Raw genomic sequence first — 22,203 nt, 5'->3', positions numbered from 1 at the left:
AACGTGGAACTAAAGGGCACCATTAACAGACTTCCATTGTTCCTCATCAGCTCCCATCAGGAAAACGTGTCATGAGCAAATCCTTTCCTCTGGGCGTAGCTCTAAATCTCAAGTGGTGCTTGGAATGCGTTGTTTAAACCTGTAAATCACTAAGTTGCACGATGAATGGTGTTTTTTTTAACGTGGGGAACGGCAATTCGTATTTTCCTACAAAGGTGAAAATACTCGGCCTACTTTAAGATGAAGATTATTACCAGGTTAAAAAAAAAGTTCCCTTATACCCCAGAAGTCCATCGTTGCTTAGGAAATTAAACTAGATCCGTGAGCTGATTGGCTGGCAGGTGCCTTATTTATTCCCACTTGGTACAAGTTCCCCTTCTGTGAAACACTATGTTTTGAACGTAAAAATCTGAATAAATGCCTAGGCTTTTAATAGGTTGTCAGAGTTCTTTGAGAAAGCAGCAGACATATGGGTGCAATCTATTATTCATTTCCGTTACTAACCTCGTAGAGGTAAGTGATCTTATTAACTCAGAACACAATGGGCTTTTATTCTTTTCTTACTTGAGTCACAAAGTATAAGTTAAATGTAGCTGTCAGTGTTCTAGATTTTGTGTAATAGTTACTTAATTTCCCTATAGTTAGAGCATTGTAAGGAATAACATTTTCTCTGCTCATTTATTACATTAAAAGTGTATTTTGCACATTTGTTTTATAGAAGATAATTTTTATTGGAAAAGAAAGATTATTTTTGAAGTTTACCCTTTGCATATTTTAAAAAATACAATTTTTCATTGTAGCACTAATAGCATATATTTGGTTAGCTTTAGGATATGACTCAGTGGCCAATATCTGTAGCTACATACACAGTAACTTTTATAGTCAGATATAGATTTCCCTGATTTCTTGTCAGTGAGAAAAGTCATGCGTACAAGATGCTGTTTCATAACTGATCAGTCTCTTCATATAGCCAGTTTTTATCAAATGAATTGTAGAAAATCACAGATGAAATAAAATTCAGTTTCCCAAATAACATTTTATCTTTTAAAGTTAATGTTTGACTTTCTAGTTTTGCCAAATTCGTCATGTTGATATTTTGACATGGTACATTTTCTCTGCAGTTTTTTCATGGTGAACTTGGAAGAAAATTATTTGTGATTCTTCTAGATTTTTGGTCGTAAATGGGCTTGGGGTTAGGAGACCCAGGTTGAGTTCTGTTCCTGTTTGCCTGATCTGGGGTTAGTCAAATCAATCTGTATAAACTTAATTTACCCACTTTTAAAATGTTAGATGGCAGTATTTATAAAAATTCATTTTAAACTAAAAACACTCTACATAAATTAGAGCAAAATAAAAATGCAGTGATTATGATGATATTCTGGAAATCATTTAAAAATCATTATTATAATAAAAAATAAGAAATCCTTGTTGTGCGATGCATTATTCTTTTAATGCACAACACATAATAGAAAGGGCCCAATGAAAAATTCAGATCTCAAGATATTCAGAACATATTAATGTTTAATTCCTATGCTATTTATGTTTTGCATAGGTGGAAAGGTAAAATGCAGTGAATTGAGACAGAAGGCAAGTGTAGCTATTACACATTTATTATGTAGAATTACAGCCTTCTCAGTTGGCCAAGCCTTCTGGAAGTGTAATTTCAGAAGTAGAAGTAGCATGCTGGGCCTGTGATAAAGTTCTGCTGGAGGGATTGTGGGGTGGATAAGCAAGACGTGGCTACTAAAGGAGATGAGAGTGGGGTCTCCTGTTTGATGGGCAGTGGCAGTGTGTGGGGCCTTGCCTAAGCTCAGTATGGGGTCCTTTGCAACAACCCTGAGGTCTGTCCAGATAAAGGCAATGTTGCATCTGAAACTGGTATGGTACAGGTGGAGAGTTGGAAATGACTGTACAGTCTACCACTGCCACAATCCTTCTATTCCCAACTCCAAGTCAGCCTTTTAAAATATGCCAGCCTAAATCTTTGTATTTGTTTATTTCTTTGTTTTTGTGCATGAATTTTTAAAATTTTGATGATAAAAACAGTCAGTTGTTAAGTTACAGTGTTATTTTCTTTGCTTCCGTCATTACCATTTCCTGTCCTTTATATAATGAAAGTAGTATATACCTGCTTGTAGAAAATGCCATCTACTAGGCAGAAGCTAGGCTATTGAAAAATTATATCTTATTAACAATTTTTAAAAATATTTTTCAATGTTTATATTTAAAGCTTTTCAGAGCCACCCTTTGGTACTAGAAGTTACTTTAAAATAAAATATGGTGTCAGTAGTTTTAATAGTAGTGTGGTGGCTTGTGTGAAAGGAAGAAGTAGAGAAAGGGTATGAGTAAAATTCTTCACGTGGACACGTGGGAAGGCATTGCACTCCCATATGGAAATAAGCCTGGCTAAGTTGGCATCCTGCAAACAGTGCTAGTTACTTGGTCTGCCCATTCTAGGCACCAAAATCTTGATTATGATTAGCCACTAGGGATCTTGAATTGGGGATTTTTTGAAGAAAACAAAACAAGCAGTTGAGAATGCCTCTAGAGTGATAACTATACAGAGAAAAGAAACTTTTCAAAAGCAAAATCTGTATTTCTCCTTGAAGGCATGAGCTTTGCTTTACGTTTTGAGGTGATGCTCTTTATTCTTGTAATGTATCAGGTTGTTTGGAGGCAGGATGGCATACTAGGCACATTTTGTAGCTTCCAGGAGCCAGGTGCTTATAGTTTGATTTCATTATTTTTTTTAGAAAGCAATATGAGCATTCATGTTGAAATATAGATACAGAAAGAAGAATGTCACAGTCAAATACACAATTTTTGGACTCCTGTTATCAGTCATTGGCATGGATAATTAAGAGCTGATTCTGGAAGAAACGCTGAGGAATTATATTTTGATGAAATATGCTGTGTAAGCTTACTATTTTATCCTTCTGAAAGGAAAATAGAGGCATGACATCAGTTTTGTTATGTCTTGTTTTCTTGAAAGAGTATGAAAAAAGAAGAAACAGTATTTATGCTAAAGCCGTATTAAATGCTGTCTGGCAAAAGTTTCAAATGAAGGGTTGGAAGAAGGATATCATCAGGGTTTTCAGCATGTCTGGTTCATTGATGGGTATGTCTAATCAGGCTATGTTTCTAGCTTACTTCAACAGTAGCTTGAAAGTATCTCAAAAAGTTGGGTGTTGCTAAATGGTCCTGATTAGAACAGTTTTATGGGCCAGTGTAGACACAACCCAAGGAATTCGAGAGTTAATGATGAGCACATTTCAGAATCTCGTAGTATGCTTTTTTTTATGAGAAGCACTGACCTAGGATGGAAAGAATTTGGTGTGTCTTTTTTACTCATGATACATGCATGTCTGTGCCTGGCTGGGTCAGCTGGAGACGAGTGAGCTGCTGCAGAGGCCACACTTTTGGGACTGAAGCTCTGTGTGGGCCAGTCCACCTTGCTATCTTCCAGGGGCCCAGACTGAACGAGCCCCGGCTCGTCTCTTGCAGAAGTGATTAGAAGGTTAATTCATATTTTATTCTCAAGCATTTGATTCTGCAGATCTGTGGGAAGCAGGCCATAACTATGCTGCACTGATTCGTAGCCAGCATGTTCCCTGCTCAGTCAAAAAAGCTTCAGCTCAGTGTCCTTTGCGTGGGCGGTTTCTGAATTCAACCAGATGAAGCACTTCTTACAAAGCAATGGTGAGGAGAGATTCTTGTCTCTTAAAGTTTTTGTCCAGTATTATGTAGAATAGGTCACTTGTCAACTGGCACTAAAATTTAAATTCATGTCATTAGGTTCTGAGCGCTGTGAAAGGGCATGCTTATTCATTTATGGTGCAGAATGGAAAGTTCTGAAGTTGGAGAATGAGATGCATAATATGTAGCAAAGACTAGAGGAGCTTGCAGGGACTCTATCACACTTTTCTGTTCCTAGGATAACGTTCAGACCTGCATTTCCCTTGATGATTTAAGAGGAAAAAATGAAAGGTGCAGTGTTTTGCCAGATGACAGAAATATTTGGGAAACTAATCATAGGTTGTTGTAGCAAGGAAAAGAAGAGATTTATGTTCTTAAACATGTGCAGTCTTTGCAGTAATTCTTTGCCGACAGTAGGAGATTTGGAATTTGGAATGCCATATTTTGCTCACTATGAAGAGTCACTTCCATTCTCTATTATGTTTTGTGAAACAGCACTGGCATAAGACCAGGAAATGTGGTGACATTTTAGATTGCAGTGAAGGACAGGAAGTTGTGTGTGTATACCTATAATCAAAGAAGATTTTTAGTTTCATACACAGATGTATTTTGCAAATGGTTTATTTTCCCGGTTTTCTTAAGTGCCGCTGCTGGCAAGGAGCATGTGGTTGTACTCAGTGGGGACCTCTTTCCTGGGAGTACCTGTTGTCCTAGGTGGCCTGGCTTTGGGGAATCTCTTGAGTTGTGGAAACATCTGTGAACATCTTTTCCCTTGGAGCATCGGACCAGGGAATCCAAACTGACTGAACTGTTAAGCCATCATTTTAGGCCTCAGTTTTTCCACTGCTAAAATAGATTTAATGCCCTTTTCTTCCTTGTACTTTTTTAAAAATTAGCATCTCGTACTTAAAAAAAAGTAAATTCTGAAAAAAGGAACAACCATATGGTAAATGGGAAAATGTAGTTGTAGTTACTTGAGAGCCAGTATACCTGGCAAGGATGATTTATTTATTTTTTCATTTTTTTATTCACATACCATAAAATCCATCCAAAGTGTATAATTAATGGCTCTCAGTATAATCACAGAGTTCGGCATTCCTCACCACTGTCAACTGTAGAACATTTTCATTGCTCTAAAAAGAAAAACCCCATGCCCCTTATACCCCCCTATTAGTGACACTTAGCCTCGGTGTGGTGCCTTTGTTATAACTGATGAGAGAATATTGAAATATTATTATTAATTATAGTCCCTATTTGCATTAGGTATATTTTCCCCCCATGTACCACCCTATTGTTAACGCCTTGTAATAGTGACATACATTTGTTCTAGTTCATGGAAGACCATTCTTCTATTTGTACTAGTTACTACATTCATCTTCCTCAACAGGGTTCACTATGTTACACAGTCTCATGTTTTGGAGGGTGATTTTTTAATTTGATAAATATGTCATGTGTACCCACTAAGTCACGTCTCAAGGCGAGGCAGTGAACAACAAAAATTCCTTGCTATTGTGGGGCTTACATCCTAGATGATAAACAGGTAAAATATTTATTTTTAGATGATGATCAGTGCTATGGGAAAAATAAAGCAGGGAAAGAGATTAGAGAGTACTGAGGGGGGAAGGCTTTGCAATTTTCAGTAAGTGGCCAGGTAAGGCCTCACTAAGAGGTCGATATTTGAATCAGGACCAAAAAAAGTTAAATGAATGAATGAGCCTTTCTGATATCTCTAGCAAGAGCATTTCAGGCAGAAGGAACATCACGTGCAAAGCCCCTGAGGAAGGGATGTGCCAGGCATGTCCAAGAATCACCTAGAAGGCCAGTTAGCTAGAGTACTGTAAGTGGAGGAGAGCATAGTACGATTTAAAGTCAGAGAAGTGACAGAATGTGACAGTAAGCCGTGGGAGAGTTTTGAGCAGAGCTGACCTAGAACTTAATAGGACCATTCTGTTTATAGTATTGAGAATAGACTACAGGAGGGCAAAGCTAGAGGCAGGAAGGCTAATTCTGAGGCTTTTGCAGTAACTCAGGCAAAAGATGATAGTGGTGTGGCTCAGGTAGGTTGCATAGAAGGAGTGGGAAATGCTCAGTCACATTCCGGAGATATTTTGAGTGAACAGGATTTGCAGACTGATAAGATATTGGGTATCAGAGAAAGGGGAATTGAGCATGACTCTCAAATTTTTTTGTCCTGAGCAAGTGGAAGAATGAGGTCTAGTAGGAGATTAGGTGTTTATTTGTAGACATGGTAAGCTGAGATGCCTATTAAACATAGTAATTGAAGCTATCGAATAGGCAGCTACATATTACGAGTGCAAAATTCAGGTAAACATTTACAAGCATCCACCATGATATGTAAAGCTGAGACTGGTTGGGATATCCAAGGAAGGAAGTAGAGACAGAAAAGGAAAGAGCCCTGGAGTTTGAGCTCTGGAGTATCCTAGAGGTTGGATAGGAGAGGAAGAGCTAGAAAAGAAGACTAAGAAGGAGAGGTCATTATAGGGACTACTAAAACAATATGTTGTTCTTGGGACCCATAGGAAAAACAATATCAAGTAAGATGTCATTTCAAATTTTGCTGGTAGGTTGAATAATATAAGACCTGGGAAACAAACACTGGTTATTGATAGTGACAAGAGCAGTTTTGGTGAAGGACTGGTAGTTGTATTGGGAGTGAAAACTTGTTGGGAGTTGGTTTAGAGACTCAGTCGAGAAAAATTGGAGATGGGTATGTGTGTTGCCGCTTTTTACATTCTCTGGGCCTACATTTTGTTCAGCAGCCAGCTGTGGCACATTTGGGCTGACAGCACCTTGTCTCTTCTGGAACCACCATTTGTGGGCTTGCATCACAATGTCTGGCTGACCAACATGAGATTCTGGGTAGCATCACCTCAGACCCCGGGGTCCATTTCACAGTGAAGGACTTGCAACAGTGGGCACCTGACCAGAGGACTCACTTGTTCTACATGCATCACACTGCCTGGAAATAGCTGGCTAATTTTTATTAGATGTAATTTAATAAAATCTTGGCAAAGAATATATAATGTAATCAGTGTAGTAAATTTATAACTTGTTTATTTTTAAATATGATCTATTTACATTTAATAATGGCTATGATTAACAACCGGAATATTTAACCATCAATTCTCGTGAGCTGGTGTGCACCAACTCCACCACACCATTGACTCCAACCCTTGCGGGTGAAAGTCTGTGCTAACCCACCAAGCATGCAACCTAGATTGACTGAAGTGCTTTTTGAGGATGAAGAAAATCTAGAATGTCTGGTTGGAAGGGGACATGACTGCTATTGGTAGAGTCTTGAGTTCATTCAGAGCTGCGAGACCTGTAGCTTGTTCCATTTGCCCTATTGTGTCCTCCTTATTGCAGCTTTTTCCTAACTTGAAGGCTTTTTGTTGGACTGGACTTGCTGTGTATATCAAAATCATCAAGAATTATGGCAGAAGTGCTTTTGGGGAGAATGAGAGTTAGCCAGATACTGACATCTTAAGGACTTAAATAGTTTCCCAGGGGTCATGTAAGACTAAGGAGGAGAATTGGGTGGCTTACCCTAATGACGTGATTCAAAGCTAGTGTAGGAGAGTGTTAGGGAGGTGGGAAGGAGAATGTATAGACATGACAGTGAGAAGCAAGAACACACCTACTTTACCTTAAGACTTAGTGGGCTTGGATATGGGGGCATATGGGGTATAAAAACAGTGGGATAAGGGGTATGAGAGGATTTTAAAAATTCTTATTTCTGTTCTGGAATAATGAAAATGTTCTAAAATAGATCATGGGGATGTATGCACAACTATATGATGATACTGTAAACCACTGTTTACGTACTTTGGATCGTTTGTGTGGTGTGTGAATATACCTAAATAAAATTGAAAAAATGGACTTAAAAAAATAGGTTCAGTGGCTTTGAAAGAGAAAATATCCACCACTTTGAGAAGCTGGAGGTGCTGAATCCTACAGGAAGTATTAGAATAAGAAGGTAAAGGGGGAATTCAGATAAGAGGTTGAGTTTATAGAGAATTTTGCTAAGGACAGACCATAATTCCAGACAGCATGGTAGAAGGGTTTCATGACATGAGAAGGAATGGATGGGGGTCCGCATTTTTTTGAGAGGAGTAAATGAGTCATGCAGGATGTGAGCTGCACACTTCCTGAGGTGCTATTCGCATTGTAGTCGTCAGTCCCATTTTATTATGACATATTTCTAATAGAAGGTAGAGCTGCCTTTTTCTAATTTTCACAAAGGTGCTGTATGGGCTAGTGACCCTGGGTCAGAAAATGGGATGTAGAATATAATAAGGGAATTAGAATTAGAGGATAAGGGATATCCTGGAAGGCCCGGCTTGTGGAGATGGACATAAACCAGGCCATAGGACATGATGAGCTGCTTTTTGATGGTCCCAAGGTCTGTCGAGTATTGAGGGTTCTTACCAGGAGCGTGTAGAGTTTGGGGGCTTCCTCTTGACTTTGTTGAGATGGCAGTGTGGAGAATGGCTGAAGAACGGCCTTAATCCAAGCACGAGGGGCTTCCATGGCCTGCAGTGAGGGCAGCCATCACAGGGGTGGTCTCATGGCTGTGAGTCACGGTGCTTTCTTTGATTTACAAATTTTCAAAAGGTTCCAAGTGACGTTTGATTTACTTTATGGAAGCAGCATGGTAAAATGAGGATAATAATAGTATGCACTTCTTAGGGTTGTGTTAAGGATTACTTTCGATAATCTATGTGAAGTTTTAGCCCCGGAGCTGGTACGCAGAAAATGCTCAATTTATGTCAGCCGCTGTGTCACCATCATCACTGTGCTTTCACCCTTCTCCTCTTCCTGTTCCTCTTCCTCCTCCTTCGCTGTCTTCTCATCATCACTGCCATGTGCTTCTGGGTCTCTGGAATCAGCTCTTGCCTGCATAGCCCCCTAAAAGATGCCCCTCTGTTACCTCTGGCTTTCTTCTCTGTTGCATTTTTTATTCTGACACCAGAATGCTCTTTTGAAACGAGTCATATTTGTTCTCGGATTAAATACCTTCCTTGGGATTCCCTTTGCACTTTGGAGACAGACCAACGTCCTTGGCATGGACTGCCAGGTCTAAGATCGTCAAGGTGTGCTCACCCTTCCAGTTTCACTGTGAACCGTTCTCCGCTTTGCTCTACAGTGGGCAGTTGGGAAAGAGCTTGCTTTCTTTCCTGGGGCCTTTCCAGCCTGGGTTGCTGTCCCCATGCCCAAATAATTAATTTTTCCCTCTTTTCTATCAAATTTCAGCCCAATGTCACTTTTTTAGTAAAGCTTTCCTGTGTCCCCAAATTGGTCAGTATGGTAGACTTTGGTTGTCCTCCAAAATCAGTTCTCCTTCCCATATTAACTGTGCACCTGACTGGCCAGCAGAGACTCATCCTCCCTTGCAGCTAGGAATGGCCATATGACCAAATTCTCACCAATGGAATGTGAGAGAAGTGACTTCTGTGCCCCTTAAAAGAAAATTACTTGTATTTTTGTTCTTCGTTCTTCTCCAGGGTAAAAGTATTGATGAATATTTGAGTCCGTGCTATATGGACAATGCAAATACCCTATAGGATTACGGAACATGGAAGGAATCAGTGGGCCCTGAATGAGCAGATGGAGCTAAGCCTCTGCACACCCCAGCCTGAACCTCATTTTTGGACTCCGAGATGAGAGAAAGAAAGAAAAAACTTCCATCTTAGTTTAGCTACTGTATTTTTGGAGGGATACAGCAGCTTAGTCTCTATCCTAATTAATATACATTTACACAGCACCTTTTACTTCTCCTTGGTATTATTTAACATAATTATAATTCAAAGAAATAATTGCTTAATAATTAAAAGTTTGCCTTTTCTGCTGGAATGTAAGGTTCCCAAGGGTAGGAGAACTTTCTCATGTTAACTCTCTGTTACAGGACTTTGCATCCAGCAACTGGACAATAAATAGTCATATAGATGAAGGAATGAATGATTGGGTTCTGGCCGTATGAATTTTCACAGGTTACCTAAACTTTCTAGGTTTTAATGTCCTTGCCAATAAAAGTGATATTTTCCTGAGTTGAATTAACTGTGATAGATGAAATTGCTTGGTTATGTCTGTCAACTTATGAAGGAGCTTAAGCTAATCATTTTTGCCCCACCCCCTTTTTCCTCATTCCCTTCCCTTCTCTCTGATTATTTTTGATGGTTTTACTCTTAACTTGGTGCTCCACCTCCTCTCTGCAACCGTAATGATATCATGATCTTAACCTTTTTTCCTGTGTTCTTTTCTGTGTCTTTTCTTCGGGTAGGGCATGGCATAGCTTGGGAAATTATAGGGAGGCGTGAACGTACTGAGGTCAAGAACATTTACTTTAAGAATCTGGCCCAAGAATTTATCAGAGAAAACATTTAGCCACAAAGTGAGACGTCCAACAATGGAGACTGATATAGGCACAAAATGTTACTGAGATAGTTGGAGGCAAGTATAAATGATTACTCCTTTCCACAAGTAACTTTCTGCTATATTGTTTTATGAATATACTACCTTGGTTAATGAAAAATTTTCCAAAGACATTGCCAGTTAATGATAAAATTAACTTATTTAAAGTTCCTTGGTAGCTTTTAATAACATGACACAATTGTAATTTTGTTTAAGTGGTTTTGGAATTTTAGGAAAAAATTATTGGATTGGATTGTTTTGTTGCTGGAACTCAAGGTAGTTTGTATATTTGGGTGAAAACAGGTTTCAAGTTAGGTTTTCAGGAAATGTTAATTTTGTTATGAAGTATTTGGTAAGATACTCTGTTTGTCTTCTGAGTGTATTGTCTTGGTCTTGACATAGCAGTGGAACAGCTGTGTAAGTGAAATATGAGCCTTGAGCCCTGATCACATGTATCCCCTGTGGTGTGTACCCCACTCCCTCGGGAGCAAATTGGATACTTGATGGAAATGGTGCATTCATCCTTGAAGCCTTCCAAGGCTGATAGGTGTCAATATTGAATGTTGCTATATTCTGGTGAAAGAATTAAGGCAGACCAAAAAGTCAACTCTTCAGGCCATATCTCACACTGCTATTTGGTTGGTAAACCTCTTTTTTTTTTTTTACTGGAGGCTTTTGGCTCACAAACTAGGCAGATTTTATGTTCTTTAGAAATGACTTTCAACTATCTTCAGGCCTTTTCATAGAGATGATAAATAAAGTCAACACTTTTTTCTGAGGCTAAGTGCAGATAACGACACTATTTCAATAATATCCTCAACAAATAGTGCAATTTACTTCTGTCGTTTGGACATTTAAGAGATGGAAGAAAAGGCATAGAAGAACAGTAAGGGGTAGGAAGAGAAAGGTAGGAGAGAAAATGGGCATCAAAGAGAAGTGAGGGCAAGCAACACCTAGGGAGAGCAGTAAAGAGAACAAAATACACGTGACGTCCACTCAGCCTTCCTCTTCTTAGACTTCCAGCCCCTGTTGCCATATTTCTTGACCAACACTGAGCTCTTGTGCCCTACAGACCTTCCTTCTCCCTCCCTCCCTTTCCCTTCCTTCCCTTCTTTCCTCCTTTTGTTCATTCCTTCCTTCCACTAGTTTTGTTTGAAATCCTATTACGTGACAGGTACAGTTCTTTGTTTTTGTTCATTACTCTATGCCCAAAATTAAGAAAAGAAATTTTCACCTCTTTCAGCATCCAGTTCATAACTTGAGAATTGCCTAGCATTTATTGCTGTAATTCTTTCAAACCAGCATGTAGCAACACACCGTGTTTATAAAAAGTAGTCTAAGAAGCCTCCACTGATGACTCACCATTGTGTACCAGACTTATTCCCTAGGGGACCGGGTACACAATGGAGGAGATTGAACTGATCACTGCTTATTCTCTTTCCTTTCTTTTGTCTGTCTCGAACAAAACTGATGCTATTCCTCATGGACTTTAGGTTCTAGTGGGCGAGATGGAAGAACAAACAAGTAAACAAATATATAAATGAAATCATTTTAGATGGTCATAATGTGCTTTGAAGGCAATAAGTAGAGTGGGATAATAAGGATCCACTCAGGCAGGAGGGCTTGTTGTATACAGAAGGAGCAGAGACGGCCTCTGAGGACAGGACAAATGAGCTGAGACCGGAAAGATGTGCAAGTGGCTACTCTGAGTGCTGGCAGGAGGGCGTCCTGGCTATAGCATGCAGTGAGTACAAAGGCCTAAGGTCGGAAAGAACGCAGCGTGTTTGGAGGCTGGACCACAATGGGCCATAGCAGAAGGCGTGAGATGAACATGCAGGAAAGGGCCAAGGCAAGATGCTATAGATGGCGTGGGTAAGGGCTTGGGGTTTATTGCTTTCACAATCATCAGTCTTTATCTTACTCATGCCCCCTTTTGTGTGCTGAAGTTCCATTTCCTCAAACATATAAGGAAACAAACATTCCTACCTTGCCCATGTCTTGCCATTTTCCATACGGGCACTTTTTCTGTTTGTTTCTAAGGAAGAGGGGATTCCTTTCCTTAGGATGTGCAGCCATTACCCTACTTGCGTGGTTGTGAAAATAAGGCAAGTGGAATGTTTTGGGTGTTCTTTTTTACTTTTATTTTTCATCTTTATTCTTATTTTCATAGTAATGAAAATGTGAAAAAATCCCTTGTAATGATGAATGTACAGCTTTATGATGATGCAATGAACCACTGGTTATACACTTTGTATGATTATATCTCAATAAAAAATTAATTGAAACAAAAAAACTAGGCAAGTGGAGAAGAGGGAAGGCCAGTGATGAGAGAGAAGGAGGGAGGGAGGCAGGGAAGGAAGAAAGGAGGTAGGAAGGTAGGTTAAAAGAGAAAGAGGAAAAAGGAGAGGGTGGGGGATGGGAGTATAGTTTTGGGGATGAGAAGAGTTCAGGTGAGAATGTGTGTATGCCGAAGAGAGAAAGTTTACAGAGTCTTGCAGCAAGATCAGCACAGCTCAAGTAAACAAACAGTGTGATCGTAGCAGAAATGTAAGCTACTTGTCACCAACACCGGTACAGAAGAATTTGAGATCAAGATACACAGGTACCAAATTGACTTTGGCTAGAGGAAGTCCTCTCCCACATGGTTGATCTTGCTTTCCTCAGTAGTTTTAAGTAGCTCAATTCAGTCCTACAACTGGTTGTTTAGAAAAGGGCTGGTTAATAATTGGTTACCATTTTCTAATAGCCATTGTTAGACTGAATTAATTGCTCGTCATTTAATATTTTTCTTTTTTAAAGGGTGGGCTAAGGGGGGGGCACGTATTGAAACGGTCTCAGTCTAAAATTTAAGGGAGGGTATGCAAACACAAACTTGCAGATGCTGTGAAATATATACCAGTTGTAATCTTAAATAAATGTAAAGCAAAGATTGCTGCTGTCATACTCTCACTGAGATGGCAGATTGACAGTTACTCTGGTCGCTGTTGTACATGGATCCTTTGTGGAAAAAATTTTTCAACTTGTCACAAAATAGAAATCAAAAGATGATTGGGTTGGGTGGGCCACGGTGGCTCAGTGGCAGAGTTCTCGCCTGCCATACCAGAGACCTGGGTTCGATTCCTGGTGCCTGCTCATGCCAAAAAGAAAGATAGTGGGTTCCCTGCAAGTTACAGAAAAGAAGCTGTATTTTTCTTCCTTCCCCACCCCACCCCACTTTTGTTTTGTTTCTCTAAGCATTATGCCTACTTTCAAATAGATGAAATTGGCAAGAAAAAAAAATGTTTGAAGTGGTTGGTTTCCCATGGAATTTATTTGATTTAACTTCAGTGGTAACATTCAAGAGGGCTTGTACCATAAAATCTTGCGTGTTTTGATTGTTTTCCCTTCATGGATTTATGTGTTGGTTTAGAACCTTACAAATATGAAATCAATTCAGACCCTTTTGGTTTTAAGCAAAAGCAAATGCAAATGTAATGCAAACTGGCGTAAACAATAAAGAGGATTTACTGGCTCAAATTGCTGAAGACTTCTAGAGGCAGGTCGGTGATCAGGCAGGGTTTAGGATCCAGCTTTATTTCTCTGAAGTTTCCAGGTTATGTCTTTGGGTGTTGCCTCACACTCAGGCTTAAAGGGAAACCACCCCTTGAGTCTCCTTGGCTCGAGTTGGGTTACATAATTATATTCTGACCCAGTCCCTCTGTCCAGGGAATGTTCTGTGCTGATGGCTTAGATCTGCCTATGGCAAGTGAAATGTAATCTCCGGACTGTGGTGTAGTGTATTGATATATGGTACATAGATTGAGGACTTACTAGTAGAACTGGGCTGGGGTCAGAGTACAGCCTCAGCCCACAGCTTCCCCACCTTTGAAGGCTGGGACACCCTGGAGAAAGGGTGCAGTGGACGTTGGGGAACCAACCACAGTGTCCACTATAAATGAGATACGACGTTCTTAACATAATTCTGAAAGAAATGAATAACAGCAAAACACCTAATACATCCGAAGCATTGGCTCCATGCCATTCGCTGCTCTAAGTGCTTTACATATAATAAATCATCTAAGCTTCACAATAAACCTATGAGATGGGTTCTATTCTTGTTCCAGTTTTGTAGATGGGACACTGGGGCACAGAGAATCTTGTCCAGTCTAGTAAGTTGTAGAGCCAGGAGAACACCTAGTCAGACCAGCTTCTGAGTACAAGCTCCTAGTTCCTCTATACTGCCTCCCAGGATAAAGGAACTTTTTCGTGAATGTCCTGTGTTCCTCATATTCAAGAACAAAATTAGTGTGGTCTTGAATCATTGCATGCTATAAAAAGGCATCATGTGCAGAATTTCTTCAGGGTTCAGACTTGAGGAGTTCATCTCATCATATCCTCATAGAATTCTTCTTGAACAATTGCTTTCTGAGCTTTCCTTGCAAATTTTGGTAAATGGTGAAAGATGCTAAAACCATCATTCAAAATTCAGATGTATCTCTATATTATTTTTTAAAAGTAATTTGGGAAGTTTAGAAGCCACACTGTCCTTTGATGAAAAATTTTGTGAAATGAAACCAATACACTATGTAATGAAACCATCCTTCTGTGCTCAGTCACTGGATTTCTCGTTTGATTGAATGTGTCATCTTTTTGTTTAAACCACAATTCAAATGTACAATGAATTCTTTCTTTAAGATGCTTAAATTGGAAAATGACAGCAACAATCAAAATAAGGCTCAGCAACTCTAACTGGTATTATCTCATGTTGCATGTCCATCTGAATAGATTGTTTTGAAGACGCGATCTTATTTTTGTCCTCAGCATCAGTCTTTATTGTGCCATGGCAGATAAGGCCCTAGCCCTTCCACTGAAAATGTTGTCTGCAAAATCCAGAAGAATAAACAATGGAGAGTTGTTAGAGATACTGGTTGATACCACTGAAAGATTGTCTATAAAAGAATCAAGTTCTAAACTAACCTGGATGCAAGGGAAATAGGATTTTCTTCTGTTTCCTGTAGGTCCCGGTGGTGCAGAGACTTCAAAGCCCTTAAATTCAGTTCTCAAAATTTGTAAGTGGTGGGTAAAATAGGATATAGTAGGAATGAGTAAGTGCCTTTATAGAGAATATGAAATACAAACATATAGACTTCTGTAAAAGTTTCAAAAAATAGTGTATTTGAGTGTCAACTTCCTAGAAAGTTTCCTTCTTAGGATTGCAGTTTTCCAAAGACACTAACTTTGGTTAAATAAAAACATCTAGAACATTATGTAATTTGCTTGACCCTTATATTTGAAACACTGGTATAGTATGGTGGTCAAGAACACAGACTATGAACCAGAATGCCTGGGTTCGAGTCCCACCCAGCTCTGTCACTTACTAGCAGTAGATGCAGCAGCTTGGTATATAATCTCTCTGTGCCTCAGTTTTTTCATCAATAAAATAGGAGTAGTAGTGATATACTTTCTGCATAGGATTATTGTGTGGATAAAATTTAATTAGTGTATCTAAGGCATTTAGAATATTTCTTGGCATAAAGCAAGTGCTATTTAAGAGCCATTGTTATTTAATACAATCAAACATTAGAGTAAAGCTCAAGTATATATTTCTTCTTTTTATTTTGTCCCAGTATTTTGAATGGGGGAAATGAAAGATCAATTTCACTCTTTTTATGCATTTTAAGTAGAGAAATAGCATTAATGCAATTTATACAATGTAATAAAAAATGTTTGAAAGTGGTAATACAATCTAGAAAGTAGAATTCTGCTAAGACAGATATAGTATAATAATATGTTGAATTTATTGTTGCACTAAATCCATGCAGAAAAATGGCTAGCCTTCTCTGCTAACAGGATGGATATCATTTTTTGACCTTTGCCACTATGTGTGATGTGAGCTCAGTAGAAAATTTGCCTTTCTCTAAATCCCAAGAACACCTCTGGCTATTTCTTGGGTTACTTGTTAACTTTGGGTAAGTAATTAAGTCTCTTTGAACTTAGTTTCTTCATCTGTTAAAAAAGTGAAGAAGAATGTCTGTATTACTGGTATATGGTAGGAATTTTAAGCAATATGCTATATATTTATCACTTTGTTTTCCCTTGTGTCCTCTCAGGACTGCAGAGTTCAATTGTATTTATTTATTGTCTCTTCCGTTTTTCTGCTGATACTTTTTTTTGAAGGTATAACAATTTTTTATTATAGAAGTTTGCAAATATGTACAAAAAATAGATAGAATGCCTAGATTGTAAGCTTATACAGCTGACACATTAAGTCCAGAGTTGTGATTATTATTTCTGGATTTTGAAAGGCTGTTTTACACATATAACCTGATATTTAGAGATAAGAACGAAGCCGAACAGGTTGGAGTTAAAGTAGTTCAGAACATAGGGGTAAGGAAGAGTGTTTGTATTTTAGAACAGTCATAGTCTTTGAGACCAGTAGCAGAAAGGTTTATTTGATCTGGAGCTGAAATTTTCTATAGTGCATAATCTAATTCTACCTATCTGTATAGCTCATTTGAATAATTGAAACACAGAGAGCACAGAATGAGAAAGAGGTCCTTTAATCCTGTTTGATTATTGTAATGCCTAGAAACATCCTAGAGTATATTAACCAGATAATCAAAAAGTATTGGCAAAGTCCCCTGAGGGAGGGGAGAAAGACTATGGAAGTATTAAACCCTACCATCGGGGAATCCCCTGTTACTGTGTCAAACTTTAGGGACACACAAATCAATAGGCCATGCCTTCAATTGTGAAGCTTGCTCTTGTGAAGCTTATGTAGGTAGCATAGAAGCTTAGACTACCTATAGGCATGCCTAAGAGTTGCTTCTGGAGGACCTCTGTTGTTGCTCACATGTGGCCTCAGTCTCATTAAGTCCAGCTCTGCAAGTGAAATCATTGCCCTCCCCACTAAGTGGGACATGACATCGAGGGGTGAAAGTGTCCCTGGTGATGTGGGAGAGGACACCCAGGGATGAATCCAGACCTGGCACCGTGAGATCAGCAATTCCTTCCTGACCAAATGGAGGAAAAGAAGTGTAATGAATAAAGTATCAGTGGCAGAGAGAGTTCAAACAGAGTCAAGAGGCTACTCTGGAGGTTGCTCTTATGCAAGCTTCAGGTAAACCTTGCTACGTATCATAACCTACCAGCCCGCAACCAGAACCATTCCAACCAATCCTAAAGAACACCTAGGGCAAGTTATAAGATTCCACAAGGGTTCCAGGCACTAGAGTAACTTGCCAGAAACCTACAACCTCCAGATGGGTTCCTGGATAAGTCCTGACACCTAGCCCATCCTCTTCAGAACATCAGATAGTTCCATCTCCCTACCCCATATTAGTGACAGACCCTTCCATTATCAAAAATTGAGACTTGCCATAGCCCAAACAGCCCCAAAGAGGAGTATGGAAAGATCAAAGGTGATGGTGGAAATATACATAGAGTATAGGACTTAACAAATGAATATGAATGTTGAATCATTAAATGGATTTCTCTTTTAGTCTCCAGTATTTTAGAGCAGCTAGAAGTGAGAGCCTAGAGCTGTGAAGTTGTGACCCATGTCAAAGTCTGAAATGTGTTCTACAACTAATTATGGTGCTCTGCTTGGAAATTTATGGCTTTTTTGTATATATGTTCTTGTTCACAAAAGAAGAAGGAAAAAAAAAGTTGATTGTGAAGATAGAAAAGTATTTAAGTCCTCTAACCTCCTATATTCTGGAACAGCTAGAAGGAAAAATATGAGAGGATCGTATGGTAGCCTCTGACAAACTCTGGGATCTATCCTGTGACTGCTTTTTGAGGAGTGCTTTGAAAGCTATTGCTTTTTTATTTCTTTGCTTTGTATGTATGTTATGCTACACAATAAAAAAAGTTAAAAAAATAGATAAAATGGTCTAGTTTACACCCATGTACCCATCATTTATCAAATCAAGGCCATTTTTGTTTCATCTATACCTGTAGTGGTTCCCATGATCTTCATAATTTTGATGCCAAGATCATATAATATTTCATTTGTATTTATTTCAGTATACATCTGTAAAAGAAGAAGTCTTTAAGGAAAAAAAATTAACCACAATATCAAGTCACCTAAAAAAAGTATTCAGAGTAGGATAGGCTAAGCCTACCTATTAGGCCTAAAGTCAGCCCCAGAGAGCCTCTTTTGTTGCTCAGATGTGGCCTCTCTCTCAGCGGACATGTCAGGTGAACTCACTGCTCTTCCCTCCTGTACGTGGGACATGACTCCCAGGAGTGTAAACCTCCCTGGCAATGTGGGACACAAATCCTAGAATGAATTGGGACTTGGTCTCAAGGGATTGAGAAAACCTTCTCGAATAAAAGGAGGAGGAGAGAAATGAGACAAAGTGTCAGTGGCTGAGAGATTTCAAACAGAGTTGAGAGGTTGTCCTGGAAGTTGTTCTTACATATTATATAGATATCCCCTTTTTAGTTTATGGTGTATTAGAGTGGCTAGAGGGAAGTATCTGAAACTATAGAGCTGTGTTCATGTTCCTTGAAGATGATTGTATAATGATAAAGCTTTCACAGCGTGACTGTGTGAATGTGAAAACCTTGTGTCTGATGCTCCTTTTATCTACGGTATGGACAGATGAGTAAAATATATGGATAAGAAATAAACAAATGATAGGGGGAGCAAAGGTTAAAATAAATTGAATAGATTGAAATACTAGTAGTCAGTGAGAGGGAGGGGCAAAGGGGTATGGCGGGTATGAATTTTTTCTTTTTTCTTTCTTTTGCTGGAGAGATGCAAATGTTCAGAAAGATGATCATGGTGATAAGGTGATGAAAACACAGCTATGTGATGATATTGTGGGCCATTGATTGTAGCCATGTCAAAAATGTTTGTATGTCAAGAATGTTTGTATGTTTGTTTGTTGTTTATAATAAAAAATAAAAAATAAAATTACCAGTAAAAACAAAATAGGAAAAATGAAAGAACAAAAAAAAAATTACCCGTCGTTCCTTAACATAGTCAAATATCTAGTTTGTGTTTACATTTCCCTGATTGTCTTATACATTTTTTTTTTTGCATAGGCAGGCACTGGGAATCGAACCCGGGTCTCCGGCATGGCAGGCAAGAACTCTACGTGCTGAGCCACCGTGGACCACCCTTATACATTTTAATAGCATAAACTTTGTGTAAGAAAAGTTCACTGACTCAGTTTCATATTCTTGATTTTCTAATAAATCATAAACTCTTTGAGCAGAGGGACTGTGTTCTAGTTAATGCCTGCTTTGCCCATACTTTTGCCCAGATTTCAGTCAAGCTAATTAATTGAATGTATAATAAAATAAGTTTTTAATGACTTTTCATATAAGTACATGCGCAAATCAGAAAAAAAATCCTCATACTACTTGTCGATATTTTGGGGCAGAAAATGGGGCAAAATAGATCCTCAGTTTCTTGAATTAAATTGAAATGAGTTTGGCACATGCAGCAGCATCAGATAATTGGAAATCTGAAAGGTCTGCATTCTACAAACCTCTCTTGATAGCCATCGTAATTTCTGACTACTGGAGAATTGGGTTCTCCAGAGAGTGACCTACTTTTTCAGTTTCTGCACAGTATCACCAAGGGTGACTAAGAGGAGTAAGAGAGCATGTCTGATCAGAGAAAGATGCCTTCTATGAATCTTAACCCAAAAATGGAAAGTTTTGGTCTGTGGCTTAGATCAAGATCAATGGTTTTGAGTGTCTATGCTGGAGGGGTTTTCCCGTTTTAACAGTTCTCCACCTGCGTCTTCTTCCCACTTCCACCTCAATTCTAGTCTTTTTTTAGAGTGGGCAAATGAAATACATGGATTTATATAGGAAAAAATATTGAGACATATGACCTCAATATGGTAAAAGGCAATGTTGACTAACATCTTAAGTGCTACGTTATCTTATGATAGCAAAACATTAAAAATAATCTGAATGTCTAACAATAGGAGAATGGTTACATAAATTATATCCAACTACTGGGAATAGCTGAGTAATAATTTTGCAGCTTTTAAAATTAAAATTACAAAGACCATGCAACAACATGGACAGTGCTTATGATATATTAGGGAAAGATAATCAGGATATGAAATGTTATGAACACTATGGTTTTTTTTTTAATAGTCCTACTGCTCTGTGAAGGTAATTGAGTTAAATTCTTGCTCTGAATGTGAAAGTGAAGATAAGCTGTTTTATTAATGAAATTTTATTGAGATATATTCACAAACCATATAGTCCACTCAAAGTATAACATCAATGCCACCCAGTATCTGCTGGTACTTTTTTTTTTAACCTTATCCCTAAATTTAAGTTGCTGGTTGGGGCAGGTGGGGGATGGGTCTTGGTTCATGGTGGCAGGACCAGGTATGGTGATGAGATCAGCTTAAAGAATGTCAACCAGCCCTAAATCAATGTTGTCTTTTCAAGCTAGCATCAACTAAAATATTCGGCAATAGTGGTATGTTATATTCAGCAATAGTGGTATGTTAAATTTTTTGCGACACGCCATTGTATTGACCTGGCTCCATTATTCTATCTGAAGAGGAAATTAACATAAATTCTTATAAGGTATGCATCCATATTTTTTAATTTATTTCCTTAAGAGGTAATATGGTAGTAGAAAAATCTCCCTTTGCAGTAGGATTGTGGCTCTGTAACTCCCTACTGATTCTTTAAGACATGTCTCAAATATTCTTTCCATCCCCTTTCTCCACTTCCTGGGAAGAAGTAATCCCTCTTCTGTGTTTTCATGGTGTTGCTTCAGAGTTTATCAAGCATATTGTACTGTCTGTTTATGTGTGTGTGTGTGTGTGTGTGTGTGTGTGCATATGTATATGTCTTGATTGTGATTTCTTTCCATCTAGAACATATTACATTCATTGATAGAATTTTACACAATTCTTCAACATCGTAGATGCTTGCTGAGTATTTGTTAACTGAAATCGAAACATACTTATTTTTTATTTCATATGTTTTGTTGTCATTTTCTTGTTCTAGTGTCTTTGGCTCTTCCCACTGGATGAGACTATTAAAAGCCGTGCAGTCTTGCTTATATAGTCCGTCTTGTGAGGATGACTCCACTTGCTTTATCCCCTGTGTTGACTTCTGTAATTTAAGAATGGGTCTTAAATTGTTTGGAAACTAAACTTATAGTTTTCTATCCAAGAAGATAAACACCTTTGGTCCCTCCGTGTGCTCGTTTGAAAGGATGTATGTCCCCTAGAAAAGCCATGTTTTAATCAAAATCCCGTTTCATAAAGGCAGAATAATCCCTATTCAATACTGTATGTTTGAAACTGTATTTCAGTTCATCTCCCTGGAGATGTGATTTAATCAAGAGTGGTTGTTAAACTTGACTAGGTGACGACATGTCTCCACCCATTTGGGTGGGTCTTGTTAAGTTTCTGGAGTCCTACAAAAGAGGAAGCATTTTGGAGAATGAAGGAGATTCGAAGAGAGCAGAGAATGCTGCAGCACCACAAAGCACAGAGTCCACGAGCCAGTAACATTTAGAGATGAAGAAGGAAAATGCCTTCTGGGGAGCTTCATGAAAGAGGAAGCCAGGAGAGAAAGCTAGCAGATGATCCCGTTTTCCATGTACCCTTTCAGCTGAGAGAGAAGCCCTGACTGTGTTCGCCATATGCCTTCTCACTTGAGAGAGAGAGCTTGAACTTCATCGGCCTTCTTGAATCAAAGTATCTTTCCCTGGATGCCTGTGATGGACATTTCTATAGACTTGTTTAATTGGGACATTTTCTTGGCCTTAGAACTGTAAGCTAGCAACTCATTAAATCCCCCTTTTTAAAAGCCATTCTGTTTCTGGTATATTGCATTCCAGCAGCTAGCAAACTGGAACACTCTGTTAACATTATTGATGTTTATTTCGTAAGATTTGGTGGGGAAGGGAGGGGCAGTGGCAGTATAGACAACTATAATAACAACGGTAACGACTGCGACTGCCGCTGCTACTACTAACAGCAGGTAGCACGTATTGAATGATTATTATGTGCTAGGGGCTGTTCTAAGTGCTCATTCTGATTGCCCGTGTTAAGACATTAGTTGCCCATGCAACAACCTTCTGAGATGGATATTGTT

At 38.8% G+C, this 22,203-nt stretch overlaps 1 protein-coding gene across 1 annotated transcript in view; it reads left to right on the top strand.

Annotated features, from left to right (window-relative positions):
* The window catches only part of ARHGEF10 (Rho guanine nucleotide exchange factor 10), a 197,086-nt gene that overhangs the window by 485 nt on the left and 174,398 nt on the right, over positions 1–22,203 (top strand). The gene's annotated exons all lie outside the window — the stretch shown is intronic.

This window comes from Tamandua tetradactyla, chromosome 3 (assembly GCF_023851605.1).
Source record: "Tamandua tetradactyla isolate mTamTet1 chromosome 3, mTamTet1.pri, whole genome shotgun sequence".
Lineage (NCBI taxonomy): Eukaryota > Metazoa > Chordata > Mammalia > Pilosa > Myrmecophagidae > Tamandua > Tamandua tetradactyla.
Note: the sequence above shows the minus strand (reverse complement) of the source record. Positions and strands in the feature narration are given on the sequence as shown.